We start from the raw sequence: 20,631 nt of genomic DNA, 5'->3' as shown, positions 1-20,631 counted from the left end.
AGATCCCTATCGCAGGAACAACAACAAGCTGGCACTCCCAAGAACCTGATTTATAGAATCCTAAACTGCTTTGGATTGGAAAGGACCTTAAAGATCATCCAGTCCTAGCCCCCCTGTATGGGCAGGGACACCTCCCACCAGCCCAGGTTGCTCCAAGCCCCATCCAACCTGCCCTTCAACACTGCCAGGGATGGGGCAGCCACAGCTTCTCTGGGCAACCTGAGCTGGTGTCTCACCACTATCATCAACACAAGCTCACCAGAGGGTTGTTTCTGAGGCAAGATACATAAAAACATGAAAGGAAAGGAACACCAAAATCTCTGACTTTGCACAGGGATCCCAGGGGGGATAGTTACATGGGTGGCACCAGGAGGAAAGATCTCTTTATCTCCTCTGCCCATGGCACGATAGCTGCAGTGAATTTGCTTCTTACAGGCTCGTGCTAAATTTGGAGGATCTGCCTGGTATCCACCTCATTCAAACATGTCTCTGCACAAACCATTTCTGCAAGATCCTCTCTCAAAGTGCACTTCCCAAAATACTGTCTTTTCTCTGCCAGTCATTTTCTAAATTACCAGAAATTGCCCAGATCTAAACAACGTTCCCAGCAAATGTCAACAATGGGTCCAGGGGCTCAGTTTAGCAAAAGTTTTGTAGCCAGGTTTTCACAGGAGTTCACTTGGGAGTATTTTAATAAACCAACAGAAAACCTGAACCTTGTGAGATCACGTTGTACTTCTTTTTACAATATCCAATATCATAATACATATTCCAAAGATGGTGTAATTGTGTGATCATTTCTACCACACCCCGTGGATTTCTTACTTTCTTCCCCCCCTCCCTTTTTCTTCTTTTGCTTTAAGAAGGATTTCAATGAGCAACCAATGAGAAAGAATAATCAATACAGGACTAATTTTGATCTATTGAGCGAAAATGGGCAATGGAGAAATGTAGGACAAGGCAGGACAAAGTCCCAAATGCTGTGAGTGTCCCTAGATAAGAGGCAGGAGCATTGTCCTCCCTCCCAATGCCTGTTCCAACACCAGTCTGCCACAAGAGACCCTTATCCTTAGGTCTGTTGGTTAGATGGGACCATTGGATCACTATTATTTTGGTAACCAGCTCTCTAACTGACAACAAGGTAAGTAGGGCACTGTGGGTAGAGGCAAGTGAGGATCATGAAAAGCAGGAGAGGAAAGGACATCGTTCCGTGGCACTGGAAGACACATGTAAAGCCAGCACAGGGTTAAGGTGTGTGTGCAGAGCCAGACCATTTATGAAGATTAACCAATCTAAAGAGCAAAAGCAAATAAATGCTGGATTATCTCTGAGATCTACCAAGTGGAGATGGAGTAGCTTTGGCTCTGTGTAAAGACTGTCCAGACAATTTTTTCACTTAGAAAGGCATTTTGTCTTCCTTCAAAAAAAAAAAGTCTACCAGAGCACTAAACTAGTCAGAGCTCTTTATCTAAATAATTTATATCCAACAGCAGAGCACTGATGGGAAAATGCAGCCAGTGTTGCCTAGTTCAGACATCCAAGTGCTTTATATCCTTCTCTTCCAAGGAAAAACCACTGCTGTCTGCAGCAGGAGAACAGAAGTGTGAGGGGATGGCTCAACTCCGGGATGGGCAAGTCCCCTGGCACAGCAGGGATCTGCACAGCACCTGGGAGACTCCTGTGCCATCTCAGGAGCTGCACCAAAAGGGTCCAGCTCAACCCTCAAATCATGCAGCTAGAAATTAGCAACCTAAACTTGACATTTTGGAGGGTGTTGCTTTAGAGGAGTTGAGTTGGTAATGAATGTTGATAGGTGCCAGCTTGGGGGGGAGAAACATGCCCTGGAAAACTTTGCAGTTAATTAAAAGGTGTATCAATAAATTATTTTTATTATTACACATATCCAACACACCCTCTGCATGTCCATTAATGCTGTATACATTATTTGTACATTGTTAAATAAACTATTTTGTTTCATACTCGTGCTCCAGCTTCACACAGAACAAAATGAAAAGAGTTTTAACTTGGCAGATATCCCTTAAAGCAAACAGATGAATAATATTCTGTCATACTTTCCAAAGAGCAAAACCCAGTTGCTTGTGCCTCGCTTTGAAAATGGGAACATATTGGCTCTGTTTCATAACAATATTTCAGAACTGTGAGGACTGTATTTTACTTTGCAAAAAGAAGAGAATTACCCAGACCTGCACGTCACTGTGTAATTGAAGGAAAAGTTCTGTGTAATATAACCCATGGCTGTTTTGACACCCTTTTAAAGTCACAGGGCAGCTAGGGTTTAAATGGTTCACTAGAAAGGCATAAAATAAAAAATTAATAATGTCCTTTGACATCATTACATTTACAGAGTCCCACAGCATCACTAAGACACCTGGTTCCTAAAAATAATAAGTAAATTCAACAAGCAAATCTGACCTGCACAAGTAACTACTCACTTAGTTGTTATCCCCCATTCCAAATTGGTTTAACACGAGGCCTCTGATCTTGAGACAGAGAAAGCATCCAAAATTCATGTGAGTTTGGGCTGTTTTGCAGGGCTAAGGACATGGGATGGCAACAAGTGACCCTGGCCAGCACTGAGGCCACATTAGGGCCATTCCCTGCAAGCCTTGGGACAGACAAAATTCCATGACCCCCCCAAAATCTCACAATTACTCAAACATATTGATCTGAGTGTTTGTCAGGGCTGCGTATCGTTGCCCTCCCCTCCCCCACTCACTTCTGGTTAGAGGATCTGGGTGCTGAAAGGAGGCAGGTTTGTGCAGAGACAGCAACATCACTGGTGAGAGCTGACATGTGTTTCCTACTAACCTCATCTGGGCAGCTCAGCAGCAACCACCGCTTTGCAAGCTCCATAAAATTCATCTCTCCTGCAATTAATGCCTTGGCAAGGATGCACCAAAGCAATTACTGCCTGTTTTTCTTTGTCATTCTATGAAAGTTTTAGTGTCTCTATCAAAATGAGTCCTTTTGGGGAAGCAAAAGCTGCCTCGAAAAGCTGAGGAACGGTGGCCATGAATTGGAACTAAATATTGACCCAAAATAAACTAGCTGGGATGTCAGCCTCTGAGATTGACTATATTCTGCTCTTAAACATTTTATAAGCATCCTTGCCCTTCCCAAACTTCTGCAGAGTCCATTGGCATTCCTGCAAGGGAGGGCACGAGTTAGCCATCCTGGCTCAGCAGCTGCAGCTGGTTAGGAAACAACCCTGGGAACAGCCTTGGGATCATTCCGGGCAGATTTCTTACATCATTATTCAAGATGAACTGCAAATCATATGCTTGTAGTTATGGAAACGGCAGGAAAACTTCTTGCACTAAAGTTCTGTTTGACAAAGCTATGTTAAGGTTGTTTGGAAGGTTGGTTTGTCCAAGTTTCTAGATGTAGAGGAGAAAAAAAGTAAAATGTTTTTGAAAAGCAGTCAAGCAGGGTAAGATTACAAGTGCTAAATGTTGCCTCTTCTATCAAACCTTCGTACTGCACAGAAAAACACACTCCCTCCTTCTGGATTCCTTCATGGAGCTGCAATGATCTCACACACACGTTCCTTATCCACCTCTCATCAGGCATTAACCTTGAGATAAGGAGGTTTTGATGGAATGCTCATCAGCTTCAGCCCATAAATCGGCTGCAGCTGCCCTGCCCTGAGACCAGACCCCTCCTGGGCCCCGGCCCTCACCTCGATGGCCCTCGGGAGCAGCTGGACAGGACCAGAGAACATCACATCAAGTTTCTACACAGGGAGAGAGCAATCTGCATGGCTCCAGGAGGCTGGACATGAAGTATGAGAGACAAAGGGAAGACTTCCTCCCTCTAAACACCTCAGCCCCTCAGGTTTCTGTCCAAATCCCTAATAATTGGGACCTTTTGGAACACATGTTTTCTGAGCAGCCTCAAAGTGTCCTACAGCCCAACTGTACCTCTGCCAATCACCACAGCCTGGTGAAGCCCTTTTTGCACAAAGTGATACCAAGGGAGCTCCTTCCTCAAATATCTCATTGTCTTCATATGCATGACAAGTATTTAAGTGACCTGTTTGAGCTGGAAGCTGATATTCCCCACAGACCATTCTCCATCTCTAGCATTGCCATGTAGGAGAGTTACTCCAGGTTTGCACGAGGCCAGGACTTTTTGACACAGGAATGGGAGGACAACAAACCCTTCTGCCTCAGGGTCTGCCAGGAGGATACACAAAGGACTACACAAAGGTCCTATCACAAAGGACCTACTTAGATTGTGCTCAGTCTCTAGGCAGATAAAAATCTGCAAAACTAAAGAATTTATTCACTATTTAACTACCTGAAGTTAAGGAGGTTGTTTAGATTTCATTAGGCAATAAAGCTGCAGATGACATTATGTGTCTCCCCATAATTTTATATTTTCCCCCCTCATAATACACAGAAAAGTGCAACTCTGTGACATATTTTAAAAAGAATCTTTAAATATAAGAGAAATACAGTCAAGGTTGACACACCTTTCAAACAGCTTGATCTGGACATTAAGGGCTTTATTCCCCAATATTTTACTGCCTCTCTGCAGGCATAATGGGGCCTCAGGGCAAGTGTTCATGCAACTGATGCCACATGAGCAGGTCTCTTTACACCCAAAGTGTGGCACAACCAGCCTTTAATCCAGAAGGAGCTGGGTCCTCTGAGGAACACTGGTTTGAGAAAACAGCAGGGACAAGAGTACTTTGAACCCCTGTGATTAGAAGAGGGTGAGAGTAACGACAAGGTTTTACATAACACCTCTCTGCTTGCTTTACATTAAATCTTTTGTCAGATGTCCTTTTTGCCTTTTTTTTTTTTTAAGGAAAAATTAACATTTTAAACTTTCCAGTTAGCATTGCTAATGACTCCTGTCTCTCACACAGCTGCTTATTCATTGCTGATGACTGAAATTTTGCTTGCTCCTGCACGATGCACACCTACCTTTGCAACAGGATGGTCAAGCCTTCAGGAAATAACACACATTCATAAATGACAACATCAAAGACGGAAAATATTGCATCTAAAGCCAAAGAAACTTTTTTTACATCATTAACACAAAGGGTATTTAAACCACATATGAAAGTATCTTCATTTATAAGCTAGTTTTCTATCCTATGCAATTTTTTCCCCTTGCTCTCCCATGGAAGGACACCCACACTTCCCATTCTCCAGCAACGTGTCTTAAAGACCTGGTTTATTCCCTGATAAAAATACTGCAGATTGCTCTTTGCCCAGGAAGGACTTCTTACAGACTTTTCTTACAGAAAACAATATTCTGCTCCTTCCTGGGCCTCAGGACACTGCAAATAGAGCTTTGAACTACTCCTAACTGATGCAAAAACTTATAAGCACTAAGAGTCAATATTGAACACTATAAAATGAGTTTCAGTCAGGGCTTCTGCAGCCCATTTTATCTTTCACTAACTCTTTCCTGCTTTACCTTATTTTTTGAAGTCACAGCTTTACTTCTGCTCCTCCCTCCCCTCTCCTTCCTTCTAACATTTAATTTGTCTTATGTGACTCAAATAGGTCTTTCTTCTGGTGACCTAATATTTTAACCTTAAGCATGATGAAAACCAGACTTCACAAATCTGACACTTGAATTAAAAGTGAAACACATGCCTCAGCACCAGTTAATTAAAAATAATACGTATAATGTTAGCTTGTTTAAACTATTATTTGACCAAAAATTTGCACCCATCAATAACTACTATAGTTCACAACTGCTACAAAAATAACAATAACCACCATAAGCTCAAACTCACTGCAAAAATTAGCTGTGTTCCTTCTCCTTTTATTTAACAGAAGTTTTTCAAGGTTCTGCTGGAGCTGCTGAGCTGAATTGCTGAGGGATGCCAGAACCCACAGTGTGCACTAGAATTCAAATACCAATGATTAATAAAACTAATTTTACAGTCATGTGTCCTTTTTCTTCTCACTGTGATAACTCTAAAATGCATATCTGTGGTTCCCTTTGATGGGAGAGGAGAGAGGCCAGGCACTGCAAAGTGAGGACAGTGGATGGAGAGCACCTACGTGGAAAAAAATGATCTGAAATTCCAGACTTCTTTAAACAACCTAGAGGAAAACCTATTTTTCATTGAATCCCAGACTGGTTTGGGTTGGAAGGGACCTTAAAGATCATCCAGAGTCCCAACCCTTGTCATGGGCAGGGACACCTCCCACCAGCCCAGGTTGCTCCAAGCCCCATCCAACCTGCCCTTCAACACTGCCAGGGATGGGGCAGCCACAGCTTCCCTGGGCAACCTGGGCCAGGGTCTCACCACTCTCACAACAAAGACTCTCTTCCTGATGTCTGACCTAAATCTCCCCTCTTCCAGTTTAAAACCATTACCCCTTGTCCTATCACCACACTCTCTTATAAAAACCCCTCCCAGCTTTCTTGTAGGGCCCATTTAGGCACCTTTTTTTTTTTTTTTCTAGATAGTCTTCCTAGGAATTCTGTGAAGGTAGGAATAAAACACTTTCCTCTGCTGATGACCAGTCTGGGGTTGCTGGGTTTGAGAGCACAGTACTCACACTTCAGCTGGGGGTAGCTGCTAAATCCAAAACCATTTAAAGCCATTACTCTTACTGAAATAGTTGGTCAAGCTTAACAACTGTGAAAACAGTTAAAGGTCACACAACCTGCAGGTCTATCATAAATTCTGCTCCTGACAGACATACATAAATAGAGGCTCCTCAGCTGGGAACAGCCAATGTGCTTTAAAGGGTATCATGAGTTATATTAAACTGAGAATGTCTTGTGAAGAAGATTGCTTTTGAGATAAGAAACTTATTCTTAAGACAACAAACATGAGGGAAAATATGCTTTAAGTGAAAATTAAGATCTGCCCATCCATCCCCTAATGGTAATAGGATAAGGCACAGGGAACTTGTTTGCTTTCTTTAACAGCATTTTGCCTCCCTAGATAAGGCTAGAGCCCAGCAGGAGGCAGCCACACTTCAGCAAGCATCTTGGGACCAAATATTCACCTTTGGGTTAATCTTGACAAGGATGCTTAGCCCTAAATTCAGAAAAATCTGATTTGAAGGAACAACTGTCTAAAACCAGCAACTTCCTACTCAGAAACGGGCCAAATCCCTTTTAAAAACCTTTTTTTCTTAGAAAAAAAGCAGGGCAGGCACTGCCTTTTCTCCTCACTACCCCACAAGAGTGAACACAGTGCAACTGTTCTGGCCCTGCCTGTTCTCTGGCAGCAGCAGGAAAAGAATTAGAAAGTGAACTCCAACCTCCAATTCCTTTATTTTTCTGTTGTGGTAAATAAAGATGGAAAAATCTCATTTTGCCAGGTCAACCAGCTGGAAAGACTGTAAGCCTAAAGGATTTGTCTGAGCAACTCAAAGCAAAGCCCAGCTTGTTTGCAGTAAGGTGTGTGTAGAAACCAGGTAAGATAATGTCACTGGGCTGCTCATTTTCACCACTAATTGGCACTCCAGGTGAAAAAACCTCTTTCCTCCCCCCATAACTGATTCAAGTGGCAGTAGAAGGAAAAGGTATGTATTTTTCTGGACTTGCCAAAGTTCCCATGATATGCTTTTTTTATATATATATTTACCAATTAAAAAAACCCCACCCAAACCCTATTCCAATTGTTTGATTTAGTTTTATTTTATTACTCCAGTGTCTCAATGGTTGAGAACAGTGGATCAAATTTTGCATTAGAAATGCTAATTTGCCTCTATGAGGGGATAAAAAATTTCTGAGACGTTTTACCCATGGTTACTTGTGTACTTTGATGCAAAGAATATTCAGGGCACTTACTACACCTGGCTGTACCGTTTCTCAGGAAGAAATTGCAGATGTGTCTACCAGACTTCCTACCTGTTTTAGCATGGCTTGGTGGGCTGAGGTGGGTGACACCAAAATTTCAGCTGTAATTCTGAAATTAATAGGTAGGGATAAGGTTCTATGCATGTAATGTATTATATTCATGCATTCCTTCACTAGAAAAATATTATGTAAGATAACAGAACTGTTTCTAGAACCTTGTTTGTTTTAATAAAGTCTGTCCTGGCTTTCTTTTGCAGTTGTAGTTTATCAAATCTAAAAGCTGGTTTTTATCTTTGAGTAGGTGAAATGCTGGTTCATATCAATACTAACTCTTATCGTGGTCTAGTAATATAAAACATGTATTTTACAACTACATAAAAAATTAAATGAGGATTAAGCCAAACATCATCTAAAAAGGCATGCACACATACCATCCATGCAGCAAAGGGATTTGTGCACAGTGTGTGTGAGATGAAAATCAAAGGCAACACTGGTATTTATATACCATTGCTCCTTTTATCCAGCTGGGGAACTTTATTTTGGCAAGACCATGACTGCCTATTTTGTCCTGCAAAAAACCCTTCTGTGCCAAGGATGGAGTAACATTCCTGTGTTATTCACACTGAGGAAAAATAAGGAGCAGCTCCACAGAAACTCATGGAGTTCCTCTGGGTTTATCCCCACACAGCTGAGATCAGACTCTGAAAGTTGCAGCTCCTGAGGCCCCAAACCATTGCCCCAAACTCTGCTCCTGACACCATGCAAACATTCTCCAGATCATTCCTTCCCATTTATCATTGCTAGAATAAAATTTTCTCTCCTTATCCTTTGTTCCTCTCTAACCTGCAAAAGACAGCACGCTCCTGGAAGGTCCAGTCCTCAACTGCTACTAGTGCCTGGGCTAACAGGCATCCATTGAAGAGAAAAACTGACACCACCAAATTTTAAATAAATGCTAAAATTTACTGTGAGATGCTAAAATTGCAGGAGACTGTGCACGGCTGCAAACAGTAAAGAAAGGGCTTTTACTATGCTCTTCAGTCCAAGCTTAAGAGATTCTGCTTATAATTCAAGATGGAAATGGTGGAACCGTCATCAATTAACAAAGAGAAAATGCATTCATTTATCTGTCATACAATACAATGAACTAGTATCTATTCCACAGGTAATTAAATAAGACATCAGATAGCACCTACTAAACCCAGATCTTTTAAACATAGGTGGGTCAAGACAGCTTGCATCCAAGAACTGTGGAAGACAATGTCTCTATGATCTCCTTCATGGCCGTTGACTTAACCAAAAGCCCGGCAGCCCTGGTGCTGCTGGAACTCACACACGTCATGGGAAGACCCTTCCTGTGACTCCATGTCTACTGGCCTTACAGTGCCCAAGATACAACAGTGGAATGGTTAAAATGAAGCCCAGACAACACAAGACTTGAGGCAGTAACAGCGCTGGTGGCACTTCCCAAGAGTGGACAGGAAAGACGCCTCTCAGACACGCTTTGGTGAAGTCAAGAGTTGGGTTGTAAAGATAACAGTGTTTGTATATTTAAAATCTTACAAAGGCTTGATGCAGCACAAGCATGTCCAGAAGTTAAAGACAGATAAAATCAACATGGAACTTTCCCCACCACCCCACCCCCAAGGATGTGCTCTAGTTAATTCAAACCCACCAGATTTGGAACACAACTGAGTGAAGTACTGCAGCCTGTGCTGTCCCTGGGACAGTCAGATGGAGACTGCAATGGCCTCTTCTAACCTCTAAAACCTCCACATCTCTAAACTAGCTGTGAACTTTAAAACGGGATCAGCCTGTGAAGTGTTTTTTGGTGCTAACTGCTGGGCAGACCTGTGGCAAAAGAAAGTGCCCATTCATCTTGAGCAAAATCAGGACTGAGAGAAAATCTGTTTATTTAAACTAAATTTACTGACACAAGAGATTTGCCTGGACAACCACGGCAGGGTAACGTGTGTGATTAACCTTGGCTGAACACGAATCTTTGTTGGCTCAGGCATCAATAACAGCATCCAGCTAATAGCAGGTGAGATGATAAGTGCTTCCCATCCCCACCAAGGTAACCACACGCGTATTTTCCTGTTAACAAGACCAATAAACTTGACACATTCTGAAATCGATGATTAACTCCTTTTACAGTGTTTGAAGCCACCCAGGGTTATTCCTTTGAAGGGCCAAACCCAGAGTGTCGTGTGTGGTTTTAATTATCACGATAAATAACATAACACCTTCTCATCTTCTTCCTCGCCCTTGATTTTGGGATGAAGTAACACAAATTGGGACTGAGCAGGTAACTGCACACGGGCGGGCTGCGCAGCGATGTTATCTTTGTAGGAAAACTCATTCTGAAGGCTTAACACCACCCTGCACTACTGAAAGCACCTTGGGTCAATACAGATTTATTTCCATTTTTAATGTTTTTACTAGACTAAATAAACACTTGCCCCAAGACTGAAACCACTGGTTCTCCTAAAGGCTGCGGAAGCCTGGGGTAAACTCTTAAGTTGAGCTGGGTGTGATTGACACGTCCTTGCAACAAGGAGCCACACTGTTAGCTCAGGGTGAGGATTGTTCCCTCCAGCCTTGCGTGGGCTTTCACAGCCCCTTCATCATGGAGCTCTGGCTCACAATGCTCCTGAGGATGGCTGATTATGGTGTGGCTGCCAGTGGCGTTGGGTGGCCCTTCTAAACTGTGGATTTTCAGGTGGTCTTCAAAAGAGAGACCCTGTTGGAGCGTGGGGATGCCTGAACTCATTCTCTCCTGGGAGTGGAGGAGCATGCTCCCAGCAGGCACGCCAGGCCAGCCCAAGGGAGGTAGGACAGTCTTCCAGGTGGAAGCAGACACATCCCAGAATCACTGAACCATTTGTGAAGATCTGAAGATACAGGGGGGGTTGGTTAAGGAAGGAAAATTTACAGATGCCCGGGTAGTGATTTTGAGGGACAAGCAGTGGTTCAGCACATGGCTCCAGGTCCCAGTCCTGGGATGTTTCATCAGGGAAAAAAGAAAGGCTTGGTGCTGAGTCCATCTGAAAGGGGAGAAGAAGCATAAACAGCCCATGGGAAGGGGGGAGGAAGAAGGGGATTACATATGGACAGACAACTTTTCATGTGGGTGTAAGAGAGCCTTGGACAGGAAACAAATCCATCCTGCACAGGCCACAGACATTGCCTCTCCCCTTGCCAGCACCCACGCTTTGTTTGCAACCCCCTAATTATTATTATTACTATTTTCTGTTCTGTTGAATAACTCCTACCACAACCAAAAAGAGCTTTCACTACCCAAATGTTTCAACTGTTTCATCTTCATTCCCTTTTCAGCCTGCTGGCAGCAGGGCTGGCAGTTCACACATAAAACCAAAACCTGCTTGAAGTGGTGTGCAGAGCTGAGCGGTTGCACGCCGTGAGGATCTGATGAACCTCCCCCAGATCCCTCACTGCTCCTCCTTTCCTTGGGTCCCCATCAACACAAACTGGAAATGGCAGGAGAGGATTTATTTAAGGAATATCAACAACAGCTGGGCACCAAGGTAAAAGGAGAACAAAATGAGAGAGAGACTGAGATTTGCCCGCTGAGATTTTTACTACCTGGTTATGCAAGATATTTTATTACAACCACAGAAACATTATAGGCCTTTAAATAGGATTTCCCTTATAATTAAAGGCCTTATGGCATAAGGGAATCTCACTGTACCTTGGAGATATTAAGTAGCTTCTGAAATTTTGACAATTTCTTTATTTCACCCCTTACACCTGATCAACTCCCATGGCTGTGCAACCTGCCAGAAGCCCAGGACATTCAACCACCAGAAGCTGCAGGTTTTTAAGTAAAACAAGACTACACACACTTGCTCCACATGACAGAAGTTCAACTTTCTCTTTCAGAAAATCATACTAAAGATGGCTGAGTCATAATTTCATTTGCAGTTTTCTGACTTAGTCACCTTTAACTCATTCCATGATGGATAGAAATTGTTTTATACCCTATTTTATAACAATGTAAAGTTTAACTTATATATTAAGTTATAATTGTTTTATAATAATTTTAAGTACATGACACAGGTTGTACAATTATTTTCCTCCATTCCTCCTACATCTGAAGACCTTTACACTCCCCTCCCCAGAAATAACACCTGTACACATTGAGCAACAGTGCTCAGGAGGCAAGAGACAGACATGAGAAACACAAATTATGTCTTCTCCTGCAACACCAAGGTTTTATGTTGACTTTTATCCCACCACAAGCTGGTGGGGAGGGACATCAAGGAAACTGGTTTCCAGCCTTCAAGCTTTTTATTGTGGTTTTTAACTGTTTAAGATAGACTAGCAAACAGACAAAACAGAATAAAAATCTCCAAAACCCTGGGACTGGGAAGGAGGAGGCTCTGGAACTTGGGCTACATTGTAAAATACACTCTTGCTCCCCAAAACAACAGCACCCATCTCTGATTTAGCAACTCTTAGATGAAGAGGCATTGAAGAAGGTACTGTGTATATATGCATATATGCAAGCAAAGCAACAAACTAATAATCTCTGCTATAAACTCTAAGGTATCACAAGACTGAGCACAACACAAATCAGAGACACGAGTCAGAGACACTCTAAAACATCATTTGTTATTTGCCCTTTTCAAGGACAAGACACACACTCGGGCAAGTCCTTTCCAAAATAAAGCAGCACAAAGACAGACTCTGTTTAGCCAGGACTGTAACCTGACCTGGGCCAGGAAGGGTGAAATTAATTGTTGCTGTAACATTGTCAGATCTTGCCTCACAGCCTTCAGGCTCAAAGAAATCCTTGTAAGTAATTTAAACTGCCCTTTTGATTAGAGCTAAATGAGAATTTCTTTTTAATTAAAATTGCCTTCGAAAACATCATCTTCTGAAAACTGGAATGTTTCACAAAATCACAGTGGTTTGGATCAATTGCTGCTGCAAAACTTTGAGCAGAAGGAGTTTTTGGCCTCAAAAATACCTGTTATCTGGAATGACCGCATGAAATATGGGAAAATCAGGTTATATCTCTGCTTTAATTATCTTCCTCCTCTCAAGTGAGTATATGCTGGGCTAAGGGCTATGCAACAATTATTTTCTGAGAAAAATATCTAATGGTCTTCATTTCAAGATGGAATACAACCAAACACTGAAAACTCAGTATTTTTAACCAAATCCAATAGTTTTTTTTTCAAGCAGTCTTAGCTGCAGCCTTAATGTAGAGTTTAGCAGCACGGGTCCTCTGTCCTGGGAAGGACTGAACTCCTACCCAGACAACTTCTGCTAGGGAGTTCAGTGGAAAAAAGGCCTCTGTGTGACATCAAGGATATATAAGCATTAATAGAAACAATAGTTGACAAGTTTGACTATTTGGTTTAACTCACAAGACTCAGTTTATCATCAGACTAAGTCAGACACAGATTGCCCACTGTGCATAATAGTTGTTGTTGTTGTTGTTATTATTATTATTATTTTGCAACAGTTAAAGAATATATCCATAAATGCAATACCCTGAAGGCTGCAGGAGATGACCAGGGTAAGAAATGCAACCTTTCAGTCTTCCCTGATTTTTTTCCCCCCTTTCTGTTGCCAAACAGAACAAACTTCAAAACGATCCTCACTTTGCTCCTTTTTAAACAAACCAGGAAAACAGGCACAGTCTGTAACTCTGGGATAAATTACATAGTTACAGGATTGCTTTAGGAAAATCTATCCACTATCTGCACTTCATGTATCAGCCTCCCCAGGTTCCTTGCATGGAATTTGAAATGTTCCTAGATCCACAGTGTTAAATACGACCATAAGGTATCTGAGCTGAGTTCCTAATGACAGCATCAATTCACCTCTCAGTGTTATCCTCAGCATTTCTCAAACGTGGCCAAACGAGCTCAATGGAACAAGGCTAAATTAATGTGCTAAAAAAGCAGCTAAATATAAAAAGGCACAAAATCTGACCCAGTATTTCCAAAATGCTGGATGCTGAGCCCTTCCTCTGCAAGTACCTTAATTCCCTATTTTCCTCCTCCCTTCCACCACGGGCTGTCACCCACACACAATCCACACTGCCTGCCTCCCTCTGGCCTCCTCAGGCCTCCTCCACTGATAAACTCTTCCAATGTATAACACACACCATACCTGCTCTTTCTTTTCTCTGCATGCACAGAGGGAATTAGCACAAGGATGTGTGTCACCACTTCTTGAGGAAGGCCACCATGGACATGGATGTGACTAGCTATAAATCCTGTGTGCAACACCAGGGGTTACTCACTGTGCAACTGGGTCTGTTAAAACCTTGCTGAAATAAAAATCCAAGTACTCTTCAAATACTGACTCTTAACATTCCACAAAGGCCACTTCTATACTGAATATTTATTTGCATATGTAGTTACTATGGGTGACCCTGCACAGAGTGAAAACAAATCCAATTCTTAACAGCACATTTTCTTTTTCCTTGTATTACAAAAATGCATCAGGGAACTCTGGCTCCCCATGTCCAAGGCAAAACGTACTTTACTCACTTTTCCCTCCCCACTTAAAAAAAATATTGACATAAGTGTCATTAATTTGTTTTCAGACAATACAACTATGTCTCCATGTTGTGCCATGCCACATGAAGACAGAAGGGCTTTTTGTTTGAGCTACAGGTTGATAAGGGTGAACACTTCAGCTAAAATTGGTGAAAATATTTGTCAGATATCCTTTCAAAAGCAAAAAGCACTTTCGAAGGTCAATCTTTCTTCAAACTACAGGCCAGTGTCTTTTCTGTAGACTTACCACAGCAAAACAAAATGCAGTTCAACCCAATATCATCAGTAAGAGCTGAGCTAAGAGCCTTGTGCCAAAGCACTTGGATTTTTGCAGCACTGCCCCCATGAAAACCAGGGGATAATGTGTGGCCAGAGGAGCAATAACCCAGTGGCAGGTTTTGGCCTGTGCCTCCAGAGATGGAGCTCAATTCTCCATTTTGCTACAGGCTACACATGCAATAGCTTGGGCACACCATGCCAAGGTGTCCAATCCAGACAAGGTGACTTTAGCTGTCTCTGGCATAGCACAAAGAGCTGCATTTAAGGCAACTGAAACACACCTTTAATCTTACTCAGCTCAGTTTCCTGTACGTGGTCTGGGAGATAAGAGGAGGTAAAGAGGCAAAGGATCCTGGGACTCTCAGATAATGTGTATATTTAGCTATGTAAGTGCTTTGAGGTAGATAAAAAGCACTAGGATACTGCCTAGATCCAATTCATTTCATATAGGACACAAATACAGCTTCCCAAGTTCTACATTTATGCAGAAGTTTTAATTTATTTTTACTTGCTCAGAAAAGCCCAAGAGCATGTCCCCTCCTAAACCCTACACCCTGGAGCCTCAGCAGTCACCTTCCTGCCCCCAGTGCTACAGGAACATGGCAAAGAAAGTCACAGCAGAATAATGATAACAAGGGAAAAGGTGAGACAGTGGCACAGGAGATAAGTGTGCACAGGATCAAAGACCCAGCGAAGAGGACAAGTCCAGCTCTCCCTGGAAACATTTCACCTCCACAACCAGCATGCTCACAGCAGATAATCTGACCCTCAGGCCTTGGCAAAACCAAGGGGGTATTATTTTCACTGGAATGAAGTAATGTAACAGGAGGCAACATGGTTTATGTCAGCATCAGCCACTCAGACTTCATCTTCATACCACATGATTTTTTTTACACAAATATATTTATATTGGCCTCCACACAGAATATCCCACTTCAGGTCTGTGTCTCCAACCCTCTATGCTGTATGCAGGGGTTCTTGCCTCACCACACAGTGGGGCTGCCAAAGATTCTGAGCCAAAACTCATGGGACTTGCCTTCAGTCCTCATTCAACATTTCCACTATCAGTAAGCAACACAGAGGTTGTTTCTGAGACTGCAAGAAAACATGTCACAGGAGTGGAAATCAACAGACCTCCTTCACCAGGACCCTGGAGGTCAAGGCTGGTGTCCCAGCCCAGGTGCAGGAAGCCTGGGTGCTGTGGGCAGCAGCAGGGGGGTGAGTCTCAGGATGCTGCTAGAGTGGCTCTTGGGTCAATCTAGCTTCTTGAATAGCATTTTTTTTCCCTCTCCTCTGCAATTTAAGGGAAAGTTTGTTACTTTCTGAAATGCACAACCAAATGCACAGTTGGCCAAGTCTCACCTGGACAGTGGCCAGCACACTGGTTGTGTGTTTTCCCATTGAAGGGTTTTCTCCAGCCACACAGAGCCACTGAAAAAGAGGATGAGAGGATCCTGTGGGGTTTGTGGTTTCACAAGCCTTGCAAGCTATTTCTGGGAATCACAAACGCCATTTGATTTTATGAATCAAATGCCCCTTAAAATGACAGCCCTCTCCCTCTCCTCCTCCCCAGTGGTTAAATAAAGGACAAAACAATTACTATATTGAGGTTATAGCTGTAGAGATGGCTCAGTTAAGAATAAAAGGAATGTTCATGAGTAACACTGACACAAGGACTATATATACTCCATCAGGACGTGCCAGTCCCTGGGATACACATCCAGTCTGATTGACATTCATGCTGTTGTCTCCCTGCCACACTGTAACCACTGCCCATACAAAGCAGTAATGTTGATGAGCTAGAGATTTTCTCCTCTAAAACCTAAACCACCATGTCTGGTGAACTTACAGAAAACTTCCAAGAGGTGCCATGCTGTTCTTTCCATGTTCCCACTGTAACAAAGTCAGGAGTCTGAGCTGTTCAATGAAATATTTCACCTGCAGGTTAAAAGCATTTTTGAAACACACTCACACCATAATAAATTGGTTTTGTACAACTCCAACACAGAATACACAGAGTGTTTTCCTGAACTCTTCCCACTGAACTACAGTCCAGCAAGGTTTGCCAAAGTAATTTGTAGGCTGGACCATGTAAAAAGGCATTTTTGGGTTTCTTCCCACTGTAGCTCTTGTGGCAGCTCTTGAACAGAGTGCAAGTGTGCTCCATCTCCTTTAATTGCAAGGCCCAGGGTTTCTCTCCTGGAGTGGGTGAAGTCCAGGGCAAGCACAGGGCCACTGCTCCAGATAGTGGAAACAAGAAAAAAAAGGACAATAATAATGGAGAAGACTGGGCATGCAAGTATCTCTACTGATGTATTAAATTCTCTCATCTCCAGGAACCTGCTGTGCTCTGACCTCAGCCCTTTCTGATTTCAATCTCTGTAGCAACCAGAGAGACCTGAGGTTAAGATACACACTTTTACATCCTTGAAGGATATTATGTCAAATTATGTCAAAATGACTGTCTTCCAGGAAATGTTTAGAAGTGATGGCTACAGCCACGTACATATATATGTGTGCACAACACATTTGCTCACACAGAAATACACAATGCACAAGTGCACACCAAAACCAGTTAACTAGCAAAATGGTCTATTTGATCCTTCTCCAGCTATTCAATGGATTACATTTCAGTTTGCACTCATAAATTCCATGGAAAAAAGAAGAGGCAAAATTAGCTGATGGTGGCCTTTGACACCAAGAGCCAGCAGGACCTGGCTTATCTGCCAGAAGAGGCCCCCCCAGACTCCTGCCTGCTGTGGAGGTGCCCTTGACACCACCCACTTCAGGGAAGCTGTTCCTGCAGTCGCAGAGCCCGAGCGACCACCCTGCGCCTGGCACACATCCGGATGGTGGGACAGGGGGGTTGGCACCCCCCACAGCTCACCCAGCTGCTTGTTGCTGTATCTCCAGCACCTTCCGGCCAAAGGAAAGATATAATAATGATTTATTTATAAAGCAGGAGTGTGGGTTGTGTTGTGGTTTGTGGGTTTTTTTTAAACAAAAGCTTCTTCGTGCTATGTCAGAGACGTGGAGCAGTGACATCGATGGAATGTAACTCCACAGCCTGGCAGATAAGGGCTCTAGAGCTGACCTTTGCCAAGCCCAAGAGAGTTAAAGGAAGGACATTCAGGTCAACCAGGGCTTTCCACTGCAGCAAGACCCTGGCCTCATGATTTCCTGATGGACTGCAAAGGTATGTTCCTGCTGGAGGCTCTTTCAGACACTTCAGAGTCATTTGCAAATCAGACTTTTGGCTCTAGCTAACTACACCAGTGCTCAAAGAAAGCAGTAAGAATAAGGATTTAAACACACACATGAATTAAGTTATCTAGCACTGCTTGTCTTCTTTTAAAGAAGCCATCCATTCTACGTCTGTATTTCTAAGCTAGAGTTGGTTCATCTATTTTTCTGCCATCACATCAGTGCAGAACTCAACACCTATAAATTCTGCACAGAAAAAGTGCTGAGCATATGGATTTTTTTAAAAACATGATCCTCAAATTAAATCCTTAAATGAGCAGAACCTTCCACTCGTGGTAGATTGATAAAGACAACATGGGAAAAGCACTCCCACTGAGCAAGGCTGCTGCTCCCCATTGATTCTGTTCCTTGCCTTATCACAGGAGAAGAAAGTCCTGCTGATAAGGCAGAAACACTACCCAAGTATGAGTTTTCATTTCCACGACATCCTTCAAAGTGCTGCTATATTTAACCTTCATTTAACCACTGAAAAATAGCATATGTCCCAATCATGATGCATGGTAAGGTTCCCATGAATGTATGTTGGAGAACAAATGTGAGCTGAACCCACAGACCCACAGCCAGTTCATTCAAAGCACCAGGACCAATATCCTAACTTTTGAATAAATGGCAGGATGATAAATCCTAAAATGGCACCAAGTTTATGAAACAACATAATCGACTGAAAGCTGATGCCTTCAAAGGGTGTCACAGGGAGCAGGCTCCAATTTGTCTTCATATTTGAAGAAATTTGCAATCAAAATACCAAAAAAGTGAGGTATCAATCTCTAGAACAACTTGAATAAATTTGTTTTTCAGGAAGAAAACTCAGCAGAGCTGTACAAAACACTCTGCTCCCCTGTGCTGAACAGCCCTGCTGCCTTTCACCAGTGCTGCTTTTTTGTGGCACTGACCTATGTCACGTGGGATCACTTTTACCACAGGCACTTCCACCAAATTTCCATGAATTTCACAGCCACAAGTTTGTTCGTCAGCCTGTACAGGGAGAAGGCTACACATGAGGAGGCTCTACAATCCCCAGCATACTGTTTTTGCATGGAAAGAACAGCAAACCCTGAGGAGCAGATTTTGAGGCACAGACAACACACACTGACCTTTTTTCTAGTACGAGTTTCAAGTTTATCATTTCTTTGTCATAAGCTCCTTCCTGATTGCTCCTATTTCATTGATTAGATCCCGTTAGCTTCTACAGGAATGTAGATGTTCTCCATTCAGAAAAAGAGAGATCCCTCTGCACATTTTTTGGATTTGTTTCTTCCCAATGTTTAGTACAATGTGACCTCTTATTGCACTCAGCCCACAACCTCCCAGGATAATGAAGTGTGATTAAATAACTTCTTTTGTTACAAAATTCTAAATACAATTATGAAGTCAACTATTAAAGAAGTCTCACTTTCATCTTTTTACAGTCTCTGTGGTTGCACCAGTGTATGCCAGCAGAGGCTACAAACCAAATTAAAATCTTGGGTTAAGTAATTTTAAAGAAAATGTAATGCTTGATATAGCACATACATAACCAGTGACTGTTCCTTGAATACATGGGCTTTGCTCACAGAACAAGACAGGGTTCGGCTAGAAAAAGGGTGCTTAGCTCAGGTGGACTGTAATACCCGTAACTCTCCAGACTGGCACTGCTGGCACTGGTTTGTCTTTTCCTTGTGGTCTGGATGATGCTGTGTAGACACCAGCTTAGAGCTCAGCCCAACACTCCCTGTATCAGAGGAACCATTTGCTGTTACTTCTTTGTAACTGGGTGTGGCTGTTAGCTAGTTAGGTTGTGGTCTTTAACCCCAAACACCGCCAAGACAGAAAAACCTATTTTCTTCTTAAAAAGTGAGGCAATCCAGAGTGGCCTAGACAGTGGAAATTCCAGCAAAGCTCCTGCTTTCTGTGCTCACACTGTGGGATCCTGACCACCAAGGACACCTGCTTAACCTTACCAATTTCAGAAACCCCAGACTAGGTGGAAGCAGGCACAGAAGACACATCTTCTCAACTCATTAAGTCAGTCTCCAAACTGATAAAGAGCCCAAAAGCCCCTGCTTCCCCCAGCACCATGGAGCTTTCCTCCCCAGAGCCCTGCAATCGCAAAAAGGAGTCCAAGTCCAAGTGAGGAGTTCCCCTTCCAAAACAAACTCATGACAGGCACCTTCAAACAGGAAGACAAAAGCCCATTTTATAATGTTCCATTAGAGGGCATCCTAGCATGTCCTTTTGTGGTCAGATGCTCCCTCTAATTTACATTCTCTGCAATACTTTGTGAATGATCCTCTCTAAGGACCATCAAGGAACACTCACATCCCCAGGCTTTTGCATCCGTTGTAACTGTACTAATAGTTTCATGGTATGTTTTAGTCGGTACCGTATTCCTCTTCTAATGGTGCAGCTTCCCTCACCAGGACAGGTGGGTTTTCTGTACTGTTCCATGCAGTCAAATAAGTGGGACACACCATCACAAAAGTAATTTCAGAACAGTTGAAGATCACACTTGAAAACAATAACAGACTATAAAAGATGAGCAAGTTCGATCACATACGTTGAAACTAGAGGGGAAGATACACAAGTGTTCTGAAAAGCTGCCAAAGAAAGAAGCTCCACTGCCAAAATACAACAACGTGGCAACTGCTCAGATCCAGCAGCAGGAACAGAACTTGAGCTCCAGAGAGCTTTCATAAAAAGAACCGTGACTCCCACCCAGGTACACAGTCTTGAAAAATTCATTTTAAAGACAGTTTAGTAACAC

The 20,631-nt window shown here is 42.8% G+C and overlaps 1 protein-coding gene across 1 annotated transcript in view; it reads right to left on the bottom strand.

Annotated features, from left to right (window-relative positions):
* ROR1 (receptor tyrosine kinase like orphan receptor 1) overlaps window positions 1–20,631 on the bottom strand; it is a 162,711-nt gene that overhangs the window by 18,095 nt on the left and 123,985 nt on the right. The gene's annotated exons all lie outside the window — the stretch shown is intronic.

The sequence above is a fragment of the Apus apus genome, chromosome 7 (genome assembly GCF_020740795.1).
Source record: "Apus apus isolate bApuApu2 chromosome 7, bApuApu2.pri.cur, whole genome shotgun sequence".
Classification (NCBI taxonomy): domain Eukaryota; kingdom Metazoa; phylum Chordata; class Aves; order Apodiformes; family Apodidae; genus Apus; species Apus apus.
Note: the sequence above shows the minus strand (reverse complement) of the source record. Positions and strands in the feature narration are given on the sequence as shown.